At 36.7% G+C, this 27,431-nt stretch overlaps 2 pseudogenes; one reads left to right on the forward strand and one right to left on the reverse strand.

The window, feature by feature from the left end:
- The first annotated feature begins 4,169 nt into the window (after positions 1-4,169).
- Positions 4,170-23,697, forward strand: LOC104242930 (zeatin O-glucosyltransferase-like; annotated as a pseudogene).
- On the reverse strand, positions 14,190-16,401 carry LOC104242931 (zeatin O-glucosyltransferase-like; annotated as a pseudogene).
- Positions 23,698-27,431: the final 3,734 nt, after the last annotated feature.

The following is a 27,431-nucleotide window of genomic DNA, read 5'->3' on the forward strand; positions in this document are numbered from 1 at the left end:
AGTGGCAATATTGGATAGGCAGGTTAGAAAGCTGAGGTCAAAGAACATTGCATCAGTAAAGGTTCAGTGGCGAGGTAAGCCAGTCGAGGAGGAAACCTGGGAGACCGAGCAGGATATGCGCAGCCATTACCCTCATCTTTTCACTACTTCAGGTATGTCTCTATGCTCGTTCGAGGACGAACGGATGTTTAAGTGTAGGAGGATGTGACGACCCGGCCGGTCGTCTTAAGAATTAACGCCCTAATCCCCTATTAACTGCTTTTCTAGTGTTTATTTCTGCTATTTTGATTTGTCGGGATGTTCGATTTTGAGTTTCGGAGAGTTTTAGGACACTTAGTCCCTAAATGATAGCTTAAGTGTTGGAAATTTGACCGTAGTCGGAACAGTGTGAAGACGACCTCGGAATGGAAATCCAATGGTTCCGTTAGCTCCGATGGGTGATTTCAGGCTTAAGGGTGTGTTCGGATTGTGTTTTGAAGGTCCGTAGCTAAGTTAGGCTTGAAATGCCGAAAGTTGAATTTTGAAGTTTCCGGTTCGATAGTGAGATTTTGATCCAAGGGTCAGAATGGAATTCCGAAAGTTGGAATATCTCTGTAGTGTTGAATGTAACATGTGTGCAAAATTTTAGGTCATTCGGACGAGATTTGATAGACTTTTTGATCGAAAGCGTATATTTAGAGTTTTGGAGTTTTTAGGCTTGAATCTACGGTTGATTCGTTGTTTCGATGTTGTTTTAGGTATTTTTAGGATTGGTATAAGTTTGGACAGTGTTATTAGACTTGTTTGTGCTTTTGGTTGAGGTCCCGGGGGCCTCGGGATGCTTTCGGATGGTTGGCGGAAGGATTTGGAGTTTGGAGTTGCAGTTGAAGCTATAACTGATGTCATAACCGCATCTGTGGTTGAGAGGCCACAAGTGCGATTCCCGCAGATGCGAAATCCAGCCGCAGAAGAGACAGATGAGGAAGGGGTTAGGAACCACAGAAACGACATAAGTACCGCAAATGCAGATTCTAGGTCGCAGGTGCGGCAGAGAGGTTTTAAGTGAGAACCGCAGAAGCGGTTCCCCAACCACAGAAGTAGTATCGTGAATGCGATTGTTGGACCGCAGATGCGGAATTGTTGGGCAGAACATATAAATAGTTGCCTTCGCGAATTTGAGTTATTCTTTCACTATTTTCATCCGGGAAGTGAGCTTTTGGGCAGGTCTTTGAGAGGGAATTCAAGGGAACTTCGAGGAGGTAAGATTATTGGAACCTAAACTCGTTATTGGAGTGATTTTTATCATTATAAGCATGAAAAATTAAAGGAAATCAGTGGTAATTTGGGGGTTAGGGCTTGACTAATTAGAGACTTTTGAGTGATGATTTGAGGGACCATTTGAGGTCCGATTTTGGTACTTTTGGTATGACTGAACTCGTGAGAGTGTGAGGATTATGGAAATGTAAATTATACCCGATTTCGAGACGTGGGCCCGAAGGGCGTTTTGGTTATTTTACCTAATTTCGCGTATTAGCTTAGAAGTTCTTTGTAGAATCAGTTACTTGAAGTGTTATTTACACTATTCAATTGAATTGAATAAATTTGGATCATTTGGAGTCGAGTACTCGTGGCAAGAGCGTGGTTTCTGATTGATTTGAGCTGGTTCGAGGCAAGTGGCCTAATTTTGTGTGGGGGGCCTTCCCCTTAGGATTTGATATATTTGATAATTGGAATACCTTGTACATGAGGTGACGAGTGTGTACTTGAGCTAATTGTTGAAAATCCGATTTTTTAAAGTAATTTCAATTGTGTTCCTTTTTCCTGTTTTATACTACTTGCAAATATTTGCCTGCTGTTAGCTTAGAAAAAGCATGTTTAATTGACTTAATTACTTATTTGCTTAACCTGCCTTAATTGTATTATGTGAAGTATGTTAGGTTAGAATTACCTGTTTTACTGGGTATGAAATTGAGCTTAGTTGAGTATTCTTTGTGTTGCTGCTGTATGTTTTACTTTGGGACTACGAGACGGCATCCCGGGAGATCCCCTGTACGCGTTTATGATTTGAGCTGAGGTGCGGGATACCCAAAGATCCCTGGCACGTATATTGAGGATACCAAGAGATTCTCGGGATACCAAGAGATCCCTAGCATATATTGAGGATACCAAGAGATCCACGGGATACCAAGAGATACCTAACATACATTGAAGATACCAAGAGATCCTCGGGATACCAAGAGAGACCTGACATATATATTGAGGATAGTGAGAGATCCCCGGTTATTATCCTTGTGAAGAGTGGTGTTTCCTTGTGATTGTCTTTATCTCTGTTCCAGTTATTGTATTCCTTATTATCATGTATTAAATTCTTACTGTCAGTTTTCAATTGTACTGCTTATCTCATTCGGTCATCTCTATATTTACTTAATCTTAGTAGGGCCCTGACCTTTCTCGTCACTACCCGACCGAGGTTAGGCTTGGCACTTACTAAGTACCGCTGTGGTGTACTCATGTCCCTTTCTATACATATTTTTCATGTGCAGATCCAGGTATCTCTACTCAGACTTACCATCCTTGAGGCGAGGCGATCCTTCGGAGACTTCGAGGTATATCTGCTGCGTCTGCAGACCGAGGAGTCTCTCTCCATTCTCTCTTGTAGTTACAACCCTTATGTATTTACTTTATTTTAGACATTCTGGAGTTAGAACACTATGTAGTATCCTTAGCTTGTGATTTCATGAGATTCCGGGTTTTGGAAAAAGTATTAGTTTTTGAGAGTTGATGTTGTGTATGCTGAGCGACACTATTAAACACTGTTTTATCCACTATTTGGGTTTTATTTGTTTTTCTTCCGCAAATTGGTTTATTTTCCACATTAATAGGCTTACCTTGTCGTAGGGACTAGGTGCCGTCATGATGGTTCACGGAGGGCGAACCGGGGTCGTGATAGAATAGGAAGTACATTTCGACAAATATAGTAAATTTTTCATAATTGGTATATAAGCTTCGACAACTTAATTTTTTACTCCATATGAATAATTTCAAGATGAGTTTAACTTTTATACATCAACAGTTTTTTTTTTTAAAAAAAAAGATATTTAATACGGCAGTGAATTTTTAAGAGGTAAATCTAATATCGCTCAGATCTCGCATCATAATAGAAAGAGAAAGTTAAGGGTTATATAAGCGAGTTCAAGATTTAATTATTGAGTCGCCTTTGGAGTTAAAACCCAAGGAGACAAAAACACCAACACCCAGAAGGTTAGGCCAAAACTGATAATATGCTGACTCCTTATATATTTACCAGTCATAATATAAAAAGAAAAAAAAAATTAAAAATAGTATTATTCTCTTAGATCAAGTATTCCTCATTTTTTTTTGTAAAAAATAGAAAAAGGAAAAAACAAGAGACCATGTAGTGATTCAACTCATGACCTCATCAAAGCTCCCTAAAATTGCCTAACTAACATTATCGGAATTCTTGACTATTTTCAATTTTTTATGTGTTAATGTCCACGTAATCTTCATGAATTCGAGCAACGGGCTGATTCAAATCATTTTATTTGGTTGATTCAAGTCAAAAGCAATAATCTGAATCAACCTGGAAATAAAATAAAATTATTCAATTTAAATAAGTAAGACATGTAACAGTTGAATTCAAAATAAATAAGTAATTAGTCCATCACTAGGAGGGAATGGGGTAGGGAAAAATAGACAGGTGATAGAGATGGATTAAGACATGTATTTGTTAATTTCTCCCATTGTGTTTTTTTTAATGGTAGACCACAAATTTTCAAAGGTTTGAATTTGCTATTTGTTTGATTTCCAAGCCCAGTGTCCTGTACTCACTTTAGGGCCCGATTAATCCGGATTTGTGCTAGAAAATCCCACTTTGAAGGCCCCTCGAATAATTCAAATTTGCTCCAGAAAGTCCTGCTTTGAGGTGGTAAAACGCTCCTACTAAAGACGACTTCATACCCAGGGTTCGAACCCTAAACCTCTGGTTAAAATGGAGAAGTACTTGTCACACATTTTATTTGTACGTATATATTAATCATGGCTGGTTGAAATGAAAAGGAAATTTATATTTATTAACACTTTTGACAACAACTTTTATGGTAAAGTAATCAAAGTTTCTAGTTCTGTTTACCTTTGTTCCATTCTCATATATTTCAAAGTCAATACCTTGAAAAAACACGAAAAAGTTTGAATACTAAAAACCTTCTAATTTCTTTCATGGATAGCAGCAAGTTGAAACAAGATGAAGTAGCTATAGTTATGGTTCCATTTCCAGGTCAAGGACATCTCAATCAACTTCTCCAACTTGCTTGTTTAATCTCCTCATCATATAATCTTCCAGTATACTATGTTGGCTCAACGACACATAATCGTCAAACCAGGGTTCGCGCCAATGCCTTAAATCCTTCAGACATAGCTAATATCCGATTCCACGATCTCCCAACTCCTGAATTTGCCTCACCTCCACCTGATTTTAATTCCTTAAACAAATTCCCCGTGCATCTTGAGCCATCATGGGCTGCTTGTATGCTTATGCACGAGCCTATTGCTTCATTCTTTCACGATATTTCATCTAAAGCAAGACGAGTTATTGTTATACATATGATTCTTTAATGTCTTATAATGTTCAGGATGTTTCAACCTTGTCCAATGCAGAATCCTATATATTTAATTGCATTTTAGTTTTCACTTTGTACTATTTGATATGCTTATCTTATGGTATGTCCATACAACTTGAAGAAGAATTGCTTAAAAATTTACCTTCCCTTGAAGGAATTATGACAGATGAAATCAGGGAACGCGGAGCTTCTTAGAGTCTGTATATGGATATTAGGTCAGGTGATATTCATAATACGAGCAGAGTAATCGAAGGCAAGATTCTTGATTTGTTGGTAGAAGTAACAAGTACACAGAACAAGAAACAATGGGCAATTGGACCGCTTCTGCCTGCTAAACTTGATCATATATCGAATACGAACAATATATGTTTGGAGTGGCTTAACAAGCAGCCTCCAAGATCAGTTCTTTATATATCATTTGGAACAACAACTTCATTTTCTGATAGGGAAATCAATGAGCTCGCAAAGGGATTAGAGCAGAGCAAACACAGGTTTATATGGGTGTTGAGAGATGCCGATAGAGGAGATATCTTTACTGGGGAGGTTAGAAAAGTTGAGTTGCCACAAGGGTTTGAGGAAAGGGTAAAAGAAGTAGGATTAGTGGTGAGAGAATGGGCACCATAACCAGAAATCTTGGCTCATTCGTCGACTGGGGGGTTCATGAGTCATTGTGGTTGGAATTCTTTGTGAAATTTATGAAAATAATATTACAAATATTTATAAGTGAGTTTGAGTTGTTTAAAAAAAAACTTGAGTTATTGCTTAATTAATTTTTTTATTAGTGTATACAACTAGAGAATTAACAATTGTTTATTTTACATCTGAGTGTATAGATGTCTATTTATATTTTCTTTAAATTAAAATTTATATATTGAGGGATAGGAAAAAGAATGTCTCTATAAGTGGCTAGTGGGTTTATTTTATAAATGGTGCATATTAGTGAGTCAGAAATTAATTTTGAATAATGAATAATAGTGAAGTAGTGTAGGCCCATGTCTTTTTTGTTTGTTTGTTGAGTATGTGTTACTTAGTTCTTGAAGAGAGTAAAACACACAAAGAAAAATTGCCGCAAGAGGACGTCTGGTTTTGATCAAGAAAAAAGTTAAGAAAAGAAGACAAAAGAAAGCAAGTTAAGGACGTTTGGTTTTGCCCAGGTATTAATTTTGGTATATGGCTTTTAAATTGATTGTGGTCAGTGGTATAAAATATATGAATTAGTGGTTATGCCATAATTAGTAGATATTAGTTATATAATGATGGTGTTAATGATGATGTAATGATTGGGGAATTAAATTAAGTATAAGTATAAGTATAAGTTTAAGTGTACTATGTTATGGAAGAATATTTTCCTTACTATTCGGCTTCCGCTATATAGTTTAGGGGACATGATGATTGAGTAATAATGGAAAACTTAATATTATGGACAAAGCTTTGTAATATTGCATTTTGGAGTCAAATAATTTGCACAGGGAATTCGTGGGGATCAATGCTTAGTGTCAGTTTAGTTACATTTCACATTCATTTAATTATAATTGAATAATTCAGCTCATGTACAGCTACAACTATATTATCGAATCATGGAGTCCAGTATTCTCAGGAATCTTTCGAGTTTGTTGAGTTTTACATACACGAGTGTTTAAGGGATTAGTTGAATTGTTAGCGAATCACGCATTGAATTTGGTATGATATAAATATGAGATAACTCTAACTAGCATAATTGACATTGTTAATTAATATTTCGCATAGATTGAGGTCATTGGAGGCCGTTTGATCGGTGTTCTAGAAGTCGCAAGGTTGAGAAATTTCTCGTTAGCCAGGTAAGTGAGACTTTAAGCTTTGATACTTGCTTTTCTAAAACCCATTTTAAAAATATATTTTCTCTGCCAGGTCCATGTGTTGGGACAAGCGTGCACTTGACAGAGACGATGATCTTAGACTAGCCGTAAATATATTATTTTATGAAAAAAAGTATTATTTTATAAGCTGTTTGATAGTGTGATACGGCTGTGCGCCATGAGATTGAGTTTTATAGTTTGATACGGTTGTGCGTCATGATATTGAGTTTGATACGACTGTGCGCCATGATGTTGAGTTTGATACGGCTGTGCGCTATGATATTGAGTGTGATACAGCTGTGCACCATGATGTTGAGTTTTATACGCATGTGTGCCATGATATTGAGTTTGATACGGCTGTACGCCATGGTGTTGAGTTTGATACGGCTGTGCGCCATGATGGTGGGGCATTGTGTATGCCTTTGTACATCACCCGCGCATTGTGTATGCTCTGTTACATATTTAAGGCATTGTGGTGCCGTTGTGGACTCCTGGTGTGTTGATAAATTTCTTTCACTACAATTATGATAAGTCTTTAGTGGATATCTTTGTTGGTTAATTCTTAATAACTCCGTTGATACCCGTATATTGAGCTATTGTATAATTATCATATTTACTATATCATAGTGTGTTTGTATTTTCTAACACTTGTTCTAGAGGTATTTAAAGTGGCGGGTCGAGGATTTTACTGGGTTATATTTACGTATATCTTACTCCTTATTTGCATCTCTATGCAGATACCATTGCAGGAGATAGAGCTAGTGGCTGTCGAGTTTGTTGGAGTGGATCCTATTACTTAGGTGAGCCACCGCATTGTTCGTGGAGGCTTCCATTTCAGACTTGCTTAGTTCGTATTAGTTATTTTTTTTTTTTTTGGGTTTGCATATCCGTTAATAAAACTCATATTACTCTATTAGATGCTCCTTGGTCTTAATGTGGAATTTGGACTAGAGTTTTATTATTTGAGTGACTGTTGGTTTTTCTATCAATTGACTAAAGTATTGGGTGATAATCATTACCTATTTAATTATTAATAATACTTTAGGCCTGCACTTTTCTCTCAGTGTTTGTGTAAATGGTTAAACCTTAGATAAAGGGGTTCGCCTGGTAGGTAGTGTTAGCTGGGTGCCAGTTATGTCTAGGGAGTAGTTTGGGACGTGACAAAATTGGTATCAGAGTGTAGGCTTTAAGTCCAGGGTCATGGAGCAATGTTTAGTAGATTCTTGTTCATGGGTATGTAGGCGCCCATACTTATGATCTTGAGGCTATTAAGCATTTAGGAAGTTTTTTCCTTTCATTCATTCCCATTCGTGCATTAAGTTGAATCAAGTTTTTTCGTAGGATATCCCTTTAGCAAATGGAAAGGCCACGTCTATAGACACATTTAATTTTGAAGTTTCTAACAATATATGACCGATTGCTAGTGACCTTGAGTATATAAAATATTATGCACATTGGTGATAGTTGAGATTTTACTTGTTTTAAATTTTGGGATAAATCTATTTTCAAAGGAACCTCTACAAAAAATATTATATAGGAATTTTAAGAGTTAGTCAAACTTTTAAACATTGAGAATCCACGTGGACAGTGAAGTGGTCTGGACTAAGGATAGGAACTTTGCTTAGGTTAGACTCATTCAACATTCGAGGTTATAAATCCGATTAGGAAAGAAAAAAAAAGTTATGCCAGAAAGTAAGAAGTATAATAACTTAGTCATATTTAGATTGTTGGGCCTAATGGTGAAGATACTTTGAGAAAAGTGTTTATAGAGTTCTCATCTTAATTCGTCTTGAAGTAATTCCGTACTATTAGTAATATCATGATGGTAAAATTATAAGAGTGATTGAGACATGACGGTACATAATTCAAATGCATTGAATATGAACATGAAAGTGGTAGTACATGATACATAACGTGATCATTGTGGGTGTCCGTGGATAAATTTTAGCTAAAGAGAGAATAAGGTTCAAGTATGAGATTTAATGCACCAACATAGTAAGAGGTTGAATATAGACCTCAGTGCACATGATCATGTTTAACTATTAAAGTAAGAATAAGATGTATAGTACTGAGATTGCCATATACTATGATAAGAATAGATGAACCATAAAGCAAGTTTGAGGTATGATTGGTGTGGTTTAGATTTAGCTTCTAGCTTGAATAAGAATTTTGTTGTAATAATAATTACGTAGAATCAAATGTGGATGTTTGGTTAAATTAAAAGGGGGGGGGGGTGACAATGCTATGGTTAGTAGTTATAATATGAATAATAATGCAATTTTATTGATGAACACATGTGTATTCCTCAGGGTGTCCATTTATAGAGATGGTATAGTGTATATCTATGGGACAAGTTGGACTCATTCGTGGAATTCAGCGCCTCACCTTAATATTCTTGGAACATGAGTTAAATACATAAAAGGTGATCATAATCAAAGTGAAAATGACATCCTATTAAATTCTATTGTTACAGTATTATTTTTCATTATTTGGGATATAAAACAAACTTAGTACATTTGTGCGCTTCTATTACTCTCGCTCTCCGTACTAGTTTAGGTGATAACTTACAAAATGAAAATATGACTTTTACTTGAAAAATAATCAGTTGAACGATATTATTAACATATGTTGTGTTCGATAATATATATACTTTAAGAAGATGAGCAATAGGTTACAAGATGATACAATATATGAGGATAGGGAGAAGATTTGAGTACTTAGACGTACCATCTGTGGTTTCAACCCAAGTCAGGGAGTTTACTATTCTTTGACCAATCTATCAAACATGTCTAGACACAGTTCAAAGTCGAGATACACTTAGCATAGTTGAGTTTGAGGTTGCCTTGAGATTCAATTAGACGGTGTCATGTTCCCTTATGCTATATTGCCATGGGATTTTTTTTAGATTCCTCTATTTAGATTGGTCCTAGTGTTGAATATAAAGAATTCACTTGGTATGCTATAGGCAAAGCTATCTCGCCACTAAAAATTCTATATATGAGAAAGTAAAGAGCATGGGTTGCATTTATTTATAAATTGAGTCAGTAGTGTTGAGCAACCCATTATTGAATTAGTCTTAATGGTTAATGAATTTCTAAATGTGATTTCAGAAGACTTATCAAGTGTAAAAAAAAAAGACTTGGTGTATCTTTATTCTATATTATAGAATAACTCTGCAGGGTCAAAGGAATTAAAAGAAAAAAATTGTAAGACTTCGAGGTTAGAGGAAACACTGACTAGAGTAAACTTGTGTCCGAATTTCTTAGATAACATACTAACCTATGACGCAATATATTTAGTAGATAGTGAAATGACATAGGTGTCTGCATTTTTATGTGTGACAAAAATAACAACTTGTGGAATATTCACGTAGAAGTATATGAATATGTTCTGGCGCCGCTGTATATGAGAGTATTTTATGGAGGCGTATGGATATGTTCCAGCGCGGCCGTACATAAAAGCGTTATGTGATAGTGTTCAAATATGTTTCAAAATACTTTATGTAAGAATTATGGATGTGTTCCATGATATGGTGTCCATCTCATTCAAATGATTTGGTAGCCAATTTTGTTGACTTGGTTTGGTTTGGTAGCCAACCTTGTTGAATTTGTATAATTTGGTAGCCAATTTTATTGACTTGGTTTGGTTTGGTAGCCAACTTTATTGAAATTGTGAAAAGGGTGTGTAAATTGTCAAATATTGTAGGCTTTAGAGAGTGAGGTTTTGGCTATAAAAGGAGAGTTTTAACTCTTATTTCTACACACCAACAAAGAGAGAAAGAGAGAGCAAGGTATTCCATAAACTATAAGAAAATAGTTTGTGAAGAAAAATAGAGTGTGAGAGATATTGTAGTGAGGTGGAAAAAGCAAAAGAGTGTTTATTTCTTTTGAGGGTGTAGTGGTCTTAGGAGTATTTTTTACTCGTTACTACACAGTGTAAAAAATTCCTCACTATAGTGATATCAGTTGCTCTTCTTGGCCGTGGTTTTTTCCCTTATTCAGAAGGGTTTCCACGTAAAAATCTTGGTGTCATTATTGCTGCATTTCTATTCTTGCTGATTTAATCATAACTTAGTGTTCTGCATTTATCACTAATACCGTGAATACTATTTATACGGGGTTTATTCCCAACATTCCATTTTAGAACCAAGGTTGTGGTGATTATACGTGTTCAAGCGAAATAGATGCATAAGAGAGTATGGATATACTGTCCCAATACTAGATAGGTATCCAACAATGAGTGACTCATAATCAGTTGCTTTTAACCGAGTACTTGCATGATAGTAGATTACTAACTAGAGATACAGATCTTGTCGTTTTAGGCTTGATGTGGATGCTGGTGTCGTGCTCTATGAGGTTAGTGAATATGGTAAGTCACATTTTTTGGGTCCAAATTTGATTTAGCAAGGCATGGATGATGTTGCATAGAGTAGTGGGGTGGTTTCAAATATTATAGAGTAGACACAACTCTTATGTTGACAAATAAGATCGTAATTTGGAGTTCATAAAATGTGAAAAGTTTTTTTTGAAGAGTTTCTTAGGTAAGGAGTTATGAGATTTGGATCAGAATGGATTAATAGCATGTAAACTTATTTTGCCATCGGGACATTGAGTTGTACACTTTGTATTTTATGCATTCATGGTGAGAGGCATATGATTCAGCCAAAGATCCGAAACTAGGTGAAAATTTTGACATAAGAAGGAAGTTCTGTAACTATTATTGATGGACAAGTACGATAGTTAAAGTGGAACAAGGTTGCTTATGTAGGAGTGTTATACTGAACATCCAATAGAGGAGGAGTCTGAGGCACACATGCAGAGTAAGTACATGCAGTTGTTAAAAATGTCGGATATACTTTGTAACACGTTCAAGGACGAATGCTTATTTAAGTGGGAGAGAGTGTAACATCTCGTAAATTTTCGTGATTCATTTTAGAACTATAAAATTCTACTTGCTCGACTTAATCAGATACACTCGTTGGAAATAGTGAAATTTATGAAAATAATATTACGAATATTTATAAGTGAGTTTAAGTTGTTTAAAAAAAACTTGAGTTATTGCTTAATTAATTTTTTTTATTAGTGTATACAACTAGAGAATTAACAATTGTTTATTTTACATCTGAGTGTATAGATGTCTATTTATATTTTCTTGAAATTAAAATTTATATATTGAGGGATAGGAAAAAAAATGTCTCTATAAGTGGCTAGTGGGCTTAATTTATAAATGGTGCATATTAGTGAGTCAGAAATTAATTTTGAATAATAAATAATAGTGAAGTAGTATAGGCCCATATCGTTTTTGTTTGTTTGTTGAGTACGTGTTAACTAATGAAGACCTAGGGCATAAAATAAGAGTAAATAATGTCTTAGTTCTTGAAGAGAGTAAAACACACATAAAGAAAAATTGCCGCAAGAGGACGTCTGGTTTTGATCAAGAAAAAAGTTTAAAAAAAAGACAAAAGAAAGCAAGTTAAGGACGTTTGGTTTTTCCCAGGTATTAATTGTGGTATATAGCTTTTGAATTGATTGTGGTCGGTGGTATAGAATATATGAATCAGTGGTTATGCCATAATTAGTAGACATTAGTTATATAATGATGGTGGTAATGATGATGTAAAAATTGGGGAATTAAATTAAGTATAAGTATAAGTTTAAGTGTACTATGTTATGGAAGAATATTTTATTACTGGTTCGGCTTCCGCTATATAGTTTAGAGGACATGATGATTGAGTAATAATGGAAAACTTAATATTATGGACAAAGCTTTGTAATATTGCATTTTGGAGTCAAATAATTTGCACAGGGAATTCGTGGGGATCTATACTTAGTGTCAGTTTAGTTACATTACACATTCATGTAATTGGAATTGAATAATTCAACTCATGTACAACTACAGCTGTATTAACGAGCCATGGAGTCCAGTATGCTCAGGAATCTTTCGAGTTTATTGAGTTTTACATACGCGAGTGTTTAAGGGATTAGTTGAATTGTTAGTGAATCACGCATTGAATTTGGTATGATATAAATATGAGATAACTCTGACTAGCATAATTGACATCGTTAATTAATATTTCGCATAGATTGAGGTCATTGGAGGCCGTTTGATCGGTGTTCTAGAAGTCGCAAGGTTGGAAAATTTCTCGTTAGCCAGGTAAGTGAGACTTTAAGCTTTGATACTTGCTTTTCTAAAGCCCGTTTTAAAAATATATTTTCTCTGCCTGATCCATGTGTTGGGACAAGCGTGCACTTGGCAGAGACGGTGATCTTAGACTAGCCGTAAATATATTATTTTATGAAAAAAAAAAGTATTATTTTATAAGTTGTTTGATAGTGTGATACGGTTGTGCGCCATGAGGTTGAGTTTTATAGTTTGATACGGTTGTGCACCATGATATTGAGTTTGATACGTTGTGCGCCATATTGTTGAGTTTGATACACCTGTGCGCCATGATGTTGAGTTTGATACGACTGTGCGCCATGATGTTGTGTTTGATACGGTTGTGCGCCATGATGTTGGGGCATTGTGTATGCCTTTGTACATCACCCGAGCATTGTGCAGCTCTGTTACATATTTAAGGCATTGTGGTGCCGTTGTGGACTCCTGGTGTGTTGGTAAATTTCTTTCACTGCAATTATGATAAGTCCTTAGTGGATATCTTTGTTGGTTAATTCTTAATAACTCCGTTGATACCCGTATATTGAGCTATTGTATAATTATCATATTTACTATATCATAATGTGTTTGTATTTTCTAACACTTGTTCCAGAGGTAGTTAAAATGGCGGGTAGAGGATCTTACTGGGTTATATTTACGTATAACTTACTCCTTATTTGCATCTCTATGCAGATACCATTGCAGGAGATAGAGCTAGTGGCTGACGAGTTTGTTCAAGTGGATCCTATTACTGAGGTGAGTCGCCGCATTGTTCGTGGAGGCTTTCATTTCAGACTTGCTTAGTTCGTATTAGTTATTTCTTTTTCTTTTTTTTTGGGTTTGCATATCCGTTAATAAAACTCATATTACTCTGTTAGATGCTCCTTGGTCTTAGTGTGGAATTTGTGCTAGAGTTTTATTATTTGAGTGATTGTTGGTTTTTCTATCAATTGACTAAAATATTGGGTGATAATCATTACCTCTTTAATTATTAATAATACTTTAGGCCAGCACTTTTCTCTCAGTGTTTGTGTAAATGGTTAAACGTTAGATAAAGGGGTTCGCCTGGTAGGTGGTGTTAGTTGGGTACCAGTTACGTCTAGGGGTAGTTTGGGACGCGACACAGAGGTTTATATGGGTGTTGAGAGATGCCGATAGAGGAGATATCTTTACTGGGGAAGCTACAAAAGTTGAGTTGCCACAAGGGTTCGAGGAAAGAGTAAAAGAAGTAGGCTTAGTGGTGAGGGAATGGGCGCCACAACCAAGATCTTGGCTCATTCGTTGACTGGTGGATTCATGAGTCATTGTGGTTGGAATTCTTGTATAGAGAGTATTACAATGGGAGTTCCTATAGCTGTTTGGCCTATGCACTCTGACCAACCAATAAATGGTTTCTTGGTGACGGAAATATTGAAAATAGGTCTAATTGTTAGGGAGTGGGAGAAATGCGAGGAGCTAGTGAGTGCATATACCATTGAGAACGTCGTAAGGAAGTTAATGGCATCAGAAGAAGGCGACGAAATTAGAAATAGGGCAGATGATTGGGAGAAGACTTACTAGCCTTGTTATTTGTGTACTTTTTTCAACCTTCACAAGGTAGGGGTAAGGTCTACATACATTCTACCCCCAGAAGCTACTTTGTGGGATTACACTGAGTTTGTTGTTGTTGTTGTTGTTCGCTTTCACTGCTCTTCTCACTCTTTCCTCGGGCTATGACTAGTTCTAACATATTGTAGTACATTTATAACAAGAATAACTTAGATCAATAAAATCCATCTTTTAAAAATATATATTGTGTCGACTGTGCCAACAAAGTCATGCTTTGAAAGTTGATGAGAAATACATATAAGTGGAGTAATACTCATATGAGACCTCCTTTTGGGAAACTATGCTGGCTTGACCTAAATCAAATGGTATCATACCATGTTAAGAGTCGGACAAAAGTAGCATTGCTTACAAACATTAAGCGTTGATACCAAAAGGAAGATTACATTCCAAAGGGATGTCTTATTATAAGAAGCATTACATAGATAATTGCATTTATAAAACTATTACTATAATCATTAATCCGAAATTCCTTTCATGAGTACCATAGAGCCTCTGCACACTGTGAGCTCCATTCCCTTCATGAGAATCAAGTATCCCAAAACCTATGTTGCTCGGAAGTCAGACCTAAACTTTCTCTTCCTCTCGTAAATCAGACCAAATGCTTATATTGTCATATTTAACTTAAATCCAAATCTATAAGGCGAGTTAACTAAAATTGATCATCCACAGAAAAGAGTAAATGAGAATATGTTTTCATTGTCATGGCCAGGGGCGGACGCACACTTTAACAAGAGGGGTCATCGGTACTCGGTAATTTCTGCAAAAACTTAATATATGCGTACAAATGTCTTCAAGAAATAGTCAAGTATTAGCATAGGCCCCCATATCAATCTTTATGAGTAGTGATAAATTTATACTGAATGTCATGGTGCCCCCACGATCACTGAATCCTGGGTCCGCCTCTGGTCATGACATTCCCTATATATAGTGTATTGATATGTTTCCTTATATTATACCACTTGTGCTAACGAGACTCTGGATGCATTTCACTACATTTTCAATATGAACAAACATTCATCGAGTTATGTGAGCGATGAAAGAATCCATCTCAGCGCGGTTTATTCTCCCATTCGCTACTGATTTCTTGATAGCATTGCTCAATCAGCTGCTCTTTTCTGCATCTCATCACCCTCTAGTGAAGCCATCAAAGTTCTCACAACATTTTCAACCATTTCTGATGTAACAACTTTTGCTTGCTTTTCTCTAGACCAATCGCGAGTTCTTTGACTTCTTCATCACACAACGATGTAGTCGTACCAAATGAAACGAAAATAACTGACTTTGGTTCTTGTTTGTCAAGCCAATCGAGGGATTCGTGGCGTTTGTTTGAATCTTTGCTCTTCTCTTTTAGCTCTAAAGGATTGAATGGACTTATAGCCCATTGCTTCAATTCCATCATATTCTTTGGACATTAAATCAAGGTACAAACTTTCTATTACTCGCGATGAATTGTAAAGTTCACCACAACTGATCTTCCCATCATATTGTTCCTGTATCTTGAGAAATTCCCAAAACTTTGTAGGAAAACAGTCTAAAATTGATGGTATATCCTCATAATGTTCAGTTCCAGGTAAGGCAGGTTTTCCTTTGAGTTTCCATAAAAATGAATATGAAAAGAAAGCTGAAGTACTATTGAAAGGATAGCACTCTGTATTTGGCATTTCCGGCAAATCTTGAACCACCCAATTCATCAAATTATCATAAATAACAACCACTTTCTTATGATTCTTTCTTTAAAGTTCGCGTACTAGAGCGCAAACTGGCTCGCGGAGATGGAATGTGGCGTAGAAAGAAGGCATTAGCTGGTTTGGGAATTTGTTTGAAGCATTAGGATTTGGAAGGGGAGTTTCAAAAGAAGGTGTTTGGAATTCATGGAAATGAATGTTTGTTATATTGAGAGGATCAAATGCATGAGCCTGAATTTTCGCCTGTTGAATATGAGCAATGGTTCCAACATAATAGACAGGGATATTGTACGAGGAAACGAGTCGAGAGAGATGGAGGAGTTAATTTAGATGGCCTTGTGCTGGAAGTGGTACCATGACCACTGCCACTCTGGTCGCGTCTTGCAGTGACGAAGCCAGGAATTTCGATTCAGTGTTAGTTTCTGACAAAGAGTGTTCAACTGACGACCTTTCACCTGCTATAGACTCGCCCTTGGCATCTTGTGCACCATTTTGTCCATGGGTTTTTTAGGTAAGCTTTTGAGCCATAGGTAAGCTATTAGTTCTCTAGTGATACAATTTCAGAATTATTCTAATGAAGTGTATTATTGAGGAACAAAAAGGATCATTTTATAAGCAATGGTTTTGAAGATTGCAACAAATATTGGCCAACCATTTGCTAAAAGATTTGTCAATGGAACACAAAATGTGTTGCTACAAGATATAGACTTTCATTTTACATTATCTCTTGATTTTGTTCAAAACGACATATGTAGTAGAAACACCAATAACAAGACAATTGAATGTCATATTCATACAACGTGGGCCAAATGGCAAGAAACCCATATGACAAAATTAAGCTAAACAGCTTTTGCATCATGAATGGTTTGGCCCGTGGAAATTGAACCAGCAACCTTCCGAGGTTTTGAACCCCTTAGATCACTGAGCTATGTTTTTGGGTTTGTCAAGGAGATTTAAAATATAAAAATAAAGGTACAAATAGAATTTTGCATTATATGTACAATATAATTTTCCAACGAAGGGGATTCCGGTGAACTCGTCTGCCCCTGTTTTCACCTATATTTAATTAAATGAGTGCAAACGTTAGATACTTGGGTTCAAATTCCACCAAGACAAAAAATAAACTATTGTATATATTCTCTTCTAGATAAAATGATGAAGTTGATGCTATGCTATAATAGTAGAGTTCAACTCAGTCACACAACTGACTTTGTCACAAGAAAAAGCATGCAAGTGATAATACTACAAATACAATAGAGTAATAGACCTAACAATGAGAACTATTGTAGTCTGGGGTGGAAGGGGTCCATTCGAATCTTTTTTGCAGAAAAATTATACAATATATATAAGGTTAATTTTTTTTATGCATATTCACTTCTTTATTTTTTTGAATCCTTTTAGTGAAAATCGTGTTTTCACCAAAATTGTAGTGAGTTGTACAACTTGTTCCTTTCTTTTGAACTTTCCTATTATTATGTGGTCCCTTATATATTGCATATGCCGTTAAACGAAGGTGAAAGAGTAAGAGTTTGTCTAACTCTATGCATTAAACAAGTCAGTGGACATGAAAAGAAAAGCCAAACATAGTTTGCCTAACATCTCAAAGATAGTTGCTGAATGGGAAGTACATTTCGACAAAATATAGTAAATTTTTTCATAATTGGTATATAATCTTCGACAAATTAAATTGTTACCTCATATGAATAATTTCAAAGATGTGTTTAACTGATACACACTAGTATTTTAAAAAAACAATTAATATGGCAGTGGGTTTTTAAGGGGTGAATCTAACATCCCACATATCCCGCATCAGAACATAAATGTATGGGTCGAAATCTTACCACACGTGGATCGGCATTAAAAGGAATGGCGAAGGGTCGACTAAGTCGTGGTCGTATTCATAAGATATCATAACAACAAGTATCTCGGCCGCTGTCGGGATCGAACTATCAGAAAGCCTATACGGTGAAGCATATGTCATACCGCTTAAGGGGAACGACCCAATGTACAATCAACAGATTAATGTATTCTGGCTAAGAACCGTTGGGTAAAAGAGAATACTTACTATATATACGGAGGGAAGAGAACAAGAATGGGGGGGCTCTCTCCTTGAGGAAAAAGAGACAGAAGAACCGGAAAAGGCTGCGGGAGAAAAACAAGAGAAGTTTCAGATCTCAGCGACAGATCTTTGTAATCATATATCTTGAATCAATAAAGATAGATCCCGTAGCTGTTAATGACATTCTTTCTTTTTCTCCTTTATTCTTACATTACGGAACAGTAGATCAAGAATGCAAGCATGTCATTTGTGTTCGATATCTTTTATAAATCTTAAAAGTTCATGAGCTTGACTATATCTTATTCTCTTATTCAATGTGCTTTGATCTAGAGCTAATTATCCTTGGCTAGGATTATCCATAATTTTAGTTTCCTCTAGGTCTGAAGTCAGTTAGGGTTTCACTCCCCGGCTGTCACAGCCTCACCCTTTCATTTACAAACATAAACTTGAGAACTTCATAGGCAAGCTTTCGAAATAGCCAAACCAATTAGGGGCAGATCTTCCCTCTTTTTATGGGTTTGTCGAGTACGTCGTTTAGAGTATAAAACCCACGTCTTGCTGTAGCGGTGGGTTTGGTACGTCGTATGAGTACTCAAGAAGGGGTTACGGCCACTACACACTTAGTACGTCCACAATCCTATTTGCTACATTAGCGTTATATACTGATTTACACTTCCACCTCTTAGGAAGAGACAATAGCCTACTGTGTGATTCTTTGAAATAACCGGCTCACTCTGCCTTATTTCTATACCCATGCGCACAATGTAATTAATGTACGGAATATAACTTATATTTCCCTTGTTTTTGCGCACATCAAATATCGGATCGGACCGAGACTCGAGCTCAAAGTCTCAACGAGCAAAGTAAGTTCAGCCCATGAGAAGCCAAACACGAGGCTACCAAATCTAAAGCCGCCATTCGAGTACGACGGGTCATCCTACAACATCCCCCTCCCATCGTTGACCTATCAAATCAAGGTAACAAGCAATTTCGTTTGGGTTTAACTTGTTATTTATCTTTTTTGGATTGGGATAGGAACACGAGCATTCTTACAGGTGCGTGAACAAGGAACAAATGCATCGGAAAATGTTCCAATCATACCATCCCACAGGCAACGGCCGAGCAAAACCCTCCACACCGTACCATATTGCAAATAACAGACAAATGGCTCAAAACAAGCTGGTATCATTAAGAAAATCTCCATGAGTAGGGACTAAGCGGTGAGCCCATGGAATGTACAGTACTCTCCAATGAAAGAAAAATTAAATGAATTGGGACTCATCCCAACGCACTATACTCTCAAATGAAAGCAAAACTAAACGAACCGAGACTCATCCCGACGCACAATACTCTCCAATGAAAGCAAAATTAAACGAGCCGGGACTCATCCCAGCGCACAGTACTCTCTAATAAAAGCAAAAGCAAAGAAACCGGGACTCACCCCGATGCACAGATAAACAATGCAGCAACGAATAATGTTCTCCAGTATAAGAAACACAACAGGCGAATCTCACCATCCTACCAAACCCGCACGTCGCTAAGTGAATGAAAGCTGGACTTCGCTCAAACTCACAATGGGTTACAATTCCAACCTCGCTCGGATTGACACCCTTACAGTCATCACCAAGTGAGGAAAATTCAACTTCTCTTGAACTCACAACGGGTTACAATTTTGACCTCATCCGAATTTACACCCCTACGGTCATCGGCCATCGCCAGGCAAAAGCAAAATTTGACCTCGCTTGAATATATAAGTCAAAACTGATTTCGCCCAAAATGGCAAATTAGAAGTTAACCTCGCTCGAATTTGCGGATCAAGAGCGACTTCATTCAAACTCACAAAACAAGATCCAATCTCGCTCGGATCAAGCGAACTAAATTCGAGTATGATTCTTCGCCTCGCCTATCGACTACTTCTCCAGGCCGACGATGAAGGGACTAGGCATACTAGAACTTCTTCAATGTATGAATGAAATAAGCAGCAACATGTAATATTCTCCAGTGAATGAAATAAATAAAGCAGCATCTCTGCACAACTCCACTGAGTCATTTTACACTCTACATTTGACCTTGCTCGAATTACTTTACATTCGACCTCGCTCAAATTACTTTACATTCGACCTCGCTCGAATTACTTTACATTCGACCTCGCTCGAATTACCTACATTCGACCTCACTCAAATTACCTTACATTCGACCTCATTTGAATTCCCAATTAAAAATCAGGGACTCATTAGGAGGAATTCCGAAGATCTTTTTCAAAAAAAAAAGAAGAAGAAGGAAAGTCAAAAAATATGTAACCTAAAGAAAATCGACTATTTTATTCAGAAGATGTACATGCGCAACAACCACGCCTTACAAAGGGCCAAAAGCAGGACCCCAAGAAAAATAAGAAAACAAATAACAACAACAAAAAAAGTACAAAAGCAGCAAAAAAAATTCACTCGGCTTAATCTACACTGCCATCATCCGAAGGAAGCCCGTCTTCAGTCTCAGCACCCTCACCAGCCTCCGGTGTTGCAGGGTCATAGCCACAAGCAAGACGAGCCTCGCGTGCCTTCGCCCGAGCATCTTCAAAAGAGGCCTCAGGAACGCTCCCCGCCTCTCACAAACCCTTGTATATATCTCGTTGGGCCTCAGCATGAACCATACCTCATACAGACGGCAGGGCACAGTAGCGAAGGTAGATTCTTGAGGGGGAGCCTGAGCCAACAGCTGCGTCCTCTCGGCCTCAAGAGCCCAACTCGATCTCCCAAGCTCGAAGCCTCCCGATCAAGTTCACCAATCCGCTTCTCGAGCCGCACTTTCCTAAGTGTGGTTGTTGCCCTCTCAGATTCCTTCTCAGACCTGAGGACGAGGATAGTGTCTTCTAGCGCCGCCGCCCTCGTCAAAGCCAACACTCGAGCCCCCTCGGCTCTCTCCAACTCGGCCACCTTTTTTTTGAGCTCAGCCACTTTCTCTGTCCATTCTACGCTTAGGTCAGCAACTCTGGTGGCGTTTTGTTCAAGCTCGGCTTGCAAAGACATCACTTTTGCCTGAAGGTATTCACATTTCATCGCGACCCTTTTGCCCACTTCGAGCTCCTCGTCTTTGGCATGAAGCAACTCCTCAAGCTCGGTGCATCTGCGGATAGACCGCATCAGTTCCTCGTCCCTTTTATCCAACTCCTCCCCAACGAACTAAGTATTACCGCCCACCCTGAGCTGTGCGTGCATCTCACGGCACTTGTCACGGTACCGGAGATACTTCGCGGCCATTTTTAGAAAGACTTCGGCCCTAGTCTTAGCCCTACGGGCACTCTGGATCTCCATCATGTAAGTCTGAAAAAGGAAAAGGGGGAAGAAAAAGAGGGGAGGAATCAACGAAGGCAAAATAGCACAAAACAAAGAAAATGGTGAAAGGAATCTCACCCTCAAGGCCATCCGCGCCATACCACGTGACAAAACGGAATCATTGATCTCCCGAAGAGACTCACTTTCGCCGGCAGAACACAGAAGGTCAAATTGAGGCACAAGCTCCACCGTGTCCTCCAAAAGGTTAAAATCCGATGGAATCTCGAGCACACGAGAAGAACCGGAAAAGGCTGCGGGAGAAAAACAAGAGAAGTTTCAGATCTCGGTGGCAGATCTTTGTTATCACCTTTCTTGAATCAATAAAGATAGATCTCGTAGCTGTTAATGGCATTCCTTCTTTTCCTCCTTTATTCTTCCATTACGGAACAATATATCAAGAATGTAAGCATGTCATTTGTGTTCGATATCTTTTATAAATCTTAAAAGTTCATGAGCTTGACTATATCTTATTTTCTTATTCAATGTGCTTTGATCTAGAGTTAATTATCCTTGGATAGGATTTATCCTCTATTTTTTTAATTAATTAGTTTAACAAAAAGTTTAACACTTTTTGGTCAAACAATAAAGAGAAAGTTAGGGGTTGTATAAGAGTGAGCTCAAGATTTAATTATTGAGTTGCCTTTGAGGTTAAAACCCAAGGAGACAAAACACCAACACCTCAAAGGCGGTTAGGCCAAAACGGATAATATGGGGACTCCTTATATATTTACCTGTAAAAATATAGAAAAGAAAAATTTAAAAATAATATTATTCTCTTAGATCAAGTGTTCCTCGTTATTTTTTTTTGTCAAAAAAAGAAAAAAGGAAAAAAGGAAAAAACAAAAGACCATGTAGTGATTCACCATTTCATCCCATGACCTCATTAAAGCTGCCTAAAATTTAAAAAGGGTGAAAGATGTAGGATTAGTGGTAAGAAAATGGGCACCACAACCAGAAATCTTGGCTCATTCGTCGACAGGAGGTTCATGAGTCATTGTGGTTGGAATTCTTGTATAGAGAGTATTACTATGGGAGTTCCTATAGCTGCTTGGCCCAGTGGCGGATCTAGGATTTTAAGGTTATGGGTGCTCACTTTCTTTAATATAAAGGTGCTATCAATCGCATAGTATAAGTGCACAATTATTCGAATGCAAGAGTAAAAGACTTAATATGAAAACTACTAATAATATTTTCATTACCAACAAATACTTTTAGTCACAAGTCATAATGAACTACTAATAGTATTATCATTACCAAAAGGACTTCTAGTCACAATTCACAACTGTGATCGACGACTTTTCATATGTTGAAAACGATGAATAATGGCATCGTTGCTCACAGTTGCTGATTGTTTCGTCTACTTTGTTCTTCGTTTTCCCCTTCTCTACGTTCCTAATGAGCAAAAATTCCAGAAGGGTTTAGTTTTAAACTTTTCTGTAAGACTGTAAAAATGGCCTTTCTTATACTTAAATCTAATTAATTATTAATATAATAAAGCCTAAAGGTGAAAGGAAGTAGGAAAAGGAAAAACTAAAAATTAAAAAAGAAAAATTTAGTTCAAAAGCAGAGAAAGGTTAAAAACTTAAAAGATAGGAAAACGTAAAGGGAATACGAAAAGTTAAACTAAAACGTAATTTGACAACCTAAACTAAAACCTAAAGGGAATAGGAAAAGTTAAAAACTTTTTCATAAAAGACAAAGAGCTGACATTCAAAAATATAAAGTTTAACTTTTCCATAAAAGACAAAGAGCTGACATTCAAAAATATAAAGATAGTACTGTGACAGAAATCGATCTTTACTTTCAGGAAAGGTTTTAACTGCCACTTCAGAACCACAGCACCCATCAGTCATTTTGTTTATTGGGTGCTCACTAAAATGTTATATCCTATTTCTTATATTTTTATTATAGCTATACCTAGTTTACGTCAAGGTTAATGGGTGCTTAAGCACCTAAAACTAGCATGTAAATCCGCCCTTGGCTTGGCCTATGCACTCTGACCAACCAAAAATGGTTTCTTGGTGACGGAAATATTGAAAATAGGCCTGATTGTGAGGGAGTGGGAGAAACGCGAGGAGCTAGTGAGTGTATCCACCATTGAGAACGTCGTGAGGAAGTTAATGGCACATCAGAAGAAGGCGACGAAATTAGAAAAAGAGCAGAAGAATTGGGAGAAAGGGGGTGCTTCTCTAATGGAGTTGGATTCTTTCATCGCGCATATGACAAGATAGATTTTCTTTAAACCTGTAACTTGTCTGTTTCTTAAATTTCTTTGATCTTGGAATGTTCCATATTCTGAACTTTTCTAATATGTTGGTAAGATGACTGCTTTGTATTTCTCTCACTGAAGAGCACAGCTTAACGGATAATTAATCTGGTTCTAACTATGCAGAATACAAGGTTGATGTGGAGAATAATCTTGTATGCATTTCAGTTGTTTGCATATGTACTATATTAAACTATTTTATGACAGAACACTTTGTTCATAGATTCCTATGTGCTGTATTGGTTTTTTCTTTACTCTTCAATGATGCCTGATTCTCAAGTACCTTTTACATATAAAGGTTTAATATAAAACAATTTTGATACTTATTGTTCTCTAGAACATAAGATGAACATGATTAGCTTCGATAAATACAATTCAGATTACTTAACTACAAAAAGGGGAGCTTTGACGTAACTGGTAAAGTTGTTGTCAAGTGACCAGGAGGTCACGGGTTCAAGCCGTGGAAATAGCCTCTTGCAAAAATGTAGAGTAAGGCTGCGTACGATAGACCCTTGTGGTCCGGCCCATGGGCGAAGCTACGGGTTCAAGGGTGGTCCCTTCATCGAAAATTTACACGGTATATATAGGTAAAATATTAGATTTTAGTGGTATATAACATATATTGAACACCCTTTATTGGAGATTTTTTATACTTCTTTCAAGTTTGAACAACCTAAATAAAATTTCTGGCTTCGCCACTGGTCCGGCCCTTCCCCGGACCTTGCGCATAGCGGGAGCTTAGTGAACCGGTCTGCCCTAGATTATTGAACTGCAAGAACGTAACGAGAAGACTTACTAGCCTTGTTATTTACGTACTTTTCTCTACATTCACAAGGTAGGAGTAAGGTATACATACATTCTACCCCATACCCTACTTTGTAGGATTACGCTGGGTTTGTTGTTGTTTTTATTCTCTTTCACTGCTCTTCTCACTCTTTCCTTGGGCTATGGCTAGTTCTAACGTGTTGTTGTAGTACATTTGTATACAAGAATAACTTAGACCAACAAAGTTCCGCTTTGGAACTTGATGAGAAATAGAACTACATATAAACGGAGTAATACTCATGTGAGACCTTTTGGAAAAACTGTGCTGGCTTGACCTAAATCAAATGGTATTATACCGTGTTAAGAGTCAGACAAAAGTAGCATTACTTACCGACATTGAGCGTCGATACCAAAAGGAAGATTACATTCCAAATGGATGTCTTATTATAAGAAGCATTACATAGATAATTTCATTAATAACACTATTAGTATAATCATTAATCCGAAATTCCTCCGAAATTCTTTTCATAAGTACCATTCCCTTCATGAGAATCAAGTATCCCAAGACCTATGTTGCTCGGACCTAAACTTTCTCTTCCTCTCGTAATCAGACAAATTAGTTATATGGTCATATTTAACTTTAATCCAAATCCATAAGGCAAGTTAATTAAAATTGATCCTCCACAGAAAAGAGTAAATGAGAATATGTTTTCATATTTAACTTTAATCCAAATTCATAAGGCAAGTTAATTAAAATTGATCCTCCACAGAAAAGAGTAAATGAGAATATGTTTTCATTGTCTTGGCATTCCCTATATATATAGTGTATTGATATGTTTTATTGCATTATACCACTTGTGTTAACGAGACTCTGGATGCATTTCACTACATTTCCAATATGAATAAACACTCATCGGGTAATGTCAGCGATGAAAGAATCCATCTCAACGCGGTTTATGCCTCCATCTGTTACTGATTTCTTGATAGCATTACTCAAATCAGCTGCTCTTTTCCTCATCTCATCACCCTCTGTTGAAGCCATCAAAGTTCTCACAACATTTTCAACCACTTCTGATGTAACAAGTTCATCTCATTCACTAAAGCTCTTGGAGATTCAAAAGGTTGATGGAAAGGAAAATGTTGCAGACCCATAGACCCATTCACTAAAGCTCTTGGAGCAAAGGAATTTGACAAGCACAAGTGGAAATTGGGAATGAAGTACAAGAGCGATTGACTCTAGTACAAGTGGGAGATTGTTAGGAATATATTAGATATGCCCTAGATCCAATCTCATGTTTTATGATTTGAACATATTTTTCATAAATGTTATTTCATATAAAATATATATGGCATTTGATATTCTTTTACCATTATTATTAATTGCTTGATTAATTTTATAAGGTCCTTGATTAAATTTGAGACTTGGCATCGTGATTGAAATCATGATAATGAGAGTGAAGTTTCTTATAATTTAATCTAAATTTTGTTCTTGATCATAGGATTATTAATTTGAACGCTAATAATCCGGTTAGATCAATATCTATGTGGCAAAACTGACAAATCTGATGCTGAATGTTTCCATTGTAAGAAAATAGGACATTGGAAGAAAAACTACCCGGAGTATCTTGCAACTCTAAATGATAAGAAACAAGGTAAGACTCAATTGAAAAATATTTTCAAAGTTTCTTTAACTACTACTGATGTTTCATTGTGGGTATTAGATACTGGCAGTGGTTATAACATCTGCAACATGTTATAAATGGCTATCTCCAACATGATGTTTATTTCTTACCTAATGTGAATGTTAATTCAATTATGCATGTTTCAAGTCTTAAGAGAAAAAGAGATGATCAAGTAAATCATACATACCTTTGGCATTGTAGGCTTGGTCATATTGGAGAGAAAAGAATTAACAAGTTGTACAAGGAAGGGTACCTTGACAAATATGATTTTGAATCATATCCAACTTGTGAATCTTGTCTCAAAGGAAAAATGACCAAATCTCCATTTACTGGAAGTGGAGAAAGAGCTACTGAATTATAGGGACTAATTCATACAGATGTTTGTGGGCCCATGAAAATTCAAGCTAGAGGTGGATATTCTTACTTCATCACTTTCACTGATGATGTGTCAAGATATGGATTTGTGTATCTTATGAAACACAAATCTGAATCTTTTGAAATGTTCAAAAGGTTCCATAGTGAAGTTGAGAAACAGACGGGTAAAAGTATCAAGGTACTAAGGTTTGATAGAGGTGGAGAATATCTTAGTGAAGATTTTACTAAATATCTCAAAGAGAATGGAATTCTCTCATAGTGGACACCTTCAGGAACACCACAATATAATGGTGTGTCTGAAAGGAGAAATCGAACCTAATTAGATATGGCGAGATCTATGATGGGGTTCACTGATCTTCCAATAAATTTATGGGGATATGCTTTGGAAGCAGCAATATACTTACTAAATAAAGTTCCCACTAAGTTAGTCTCTACAACACTATATGAGATATGGAAAGGATGTAAGCCTAACCTTAAACATATTAAAGTTTGGGGTTGTCCAGCTTATGTTAAGAGAATGCAGTCTGATAAATTTGACTCAAGATCTGATAAGTGTAGGTTCGTTGGGTATCCCAAAGAAACAAGGGGATATTATTTCTATCACCCCTCTGACCATAAAGTGTTTGTGGCTAGAGGAGAAACCTTTTTGGAAAGGGTATTTCTTTTGGAAGGAAATTATAGTGGAGAAATAGAACTTGATGAAGTTCAAGAAACAAATGAATCAACAAATAAAGATCAAGAGACCCAAGTTGAAGAACCTTTATTGGATATTTTGAAGTTACCAAGGAAGTTGTCATCTTCAATGGTTGAAGTTAAAAAAGTAAATGTAGTTGAACAACAGGTTAATGAACTGGTTCCAAACCAAATTGAACAAAAATTAAATCCAGCACAAGGTGAACAAGTTGTACAAGTACCTCTTAGAAGGTCTACCCGAGAACGTCATGTACCAACTAGATTAAATCTAATGGTACAAGATGATGTATCAAGTAAGTTGATCATAATGATGATGACCCTAAGACCTATAAAGAGGCTATAAAAAGTTCTAACTATGA

This window comes from Nicotiana sylvestris, chromosome 4 (genome assembly GCF_000393655.2).
Source record: "Nicotiana sylvestris chromosome 4, ASM39365v2, whole genome shotgun sequence".
Taxonomy (NCBI): domain Eukaryota; kingdom Viridiplantae; phylum Streptophyta; class Magnoliopsida; order Solanales; family Solanaceae; genus Nicotiana; species Nicotiana sylvestris.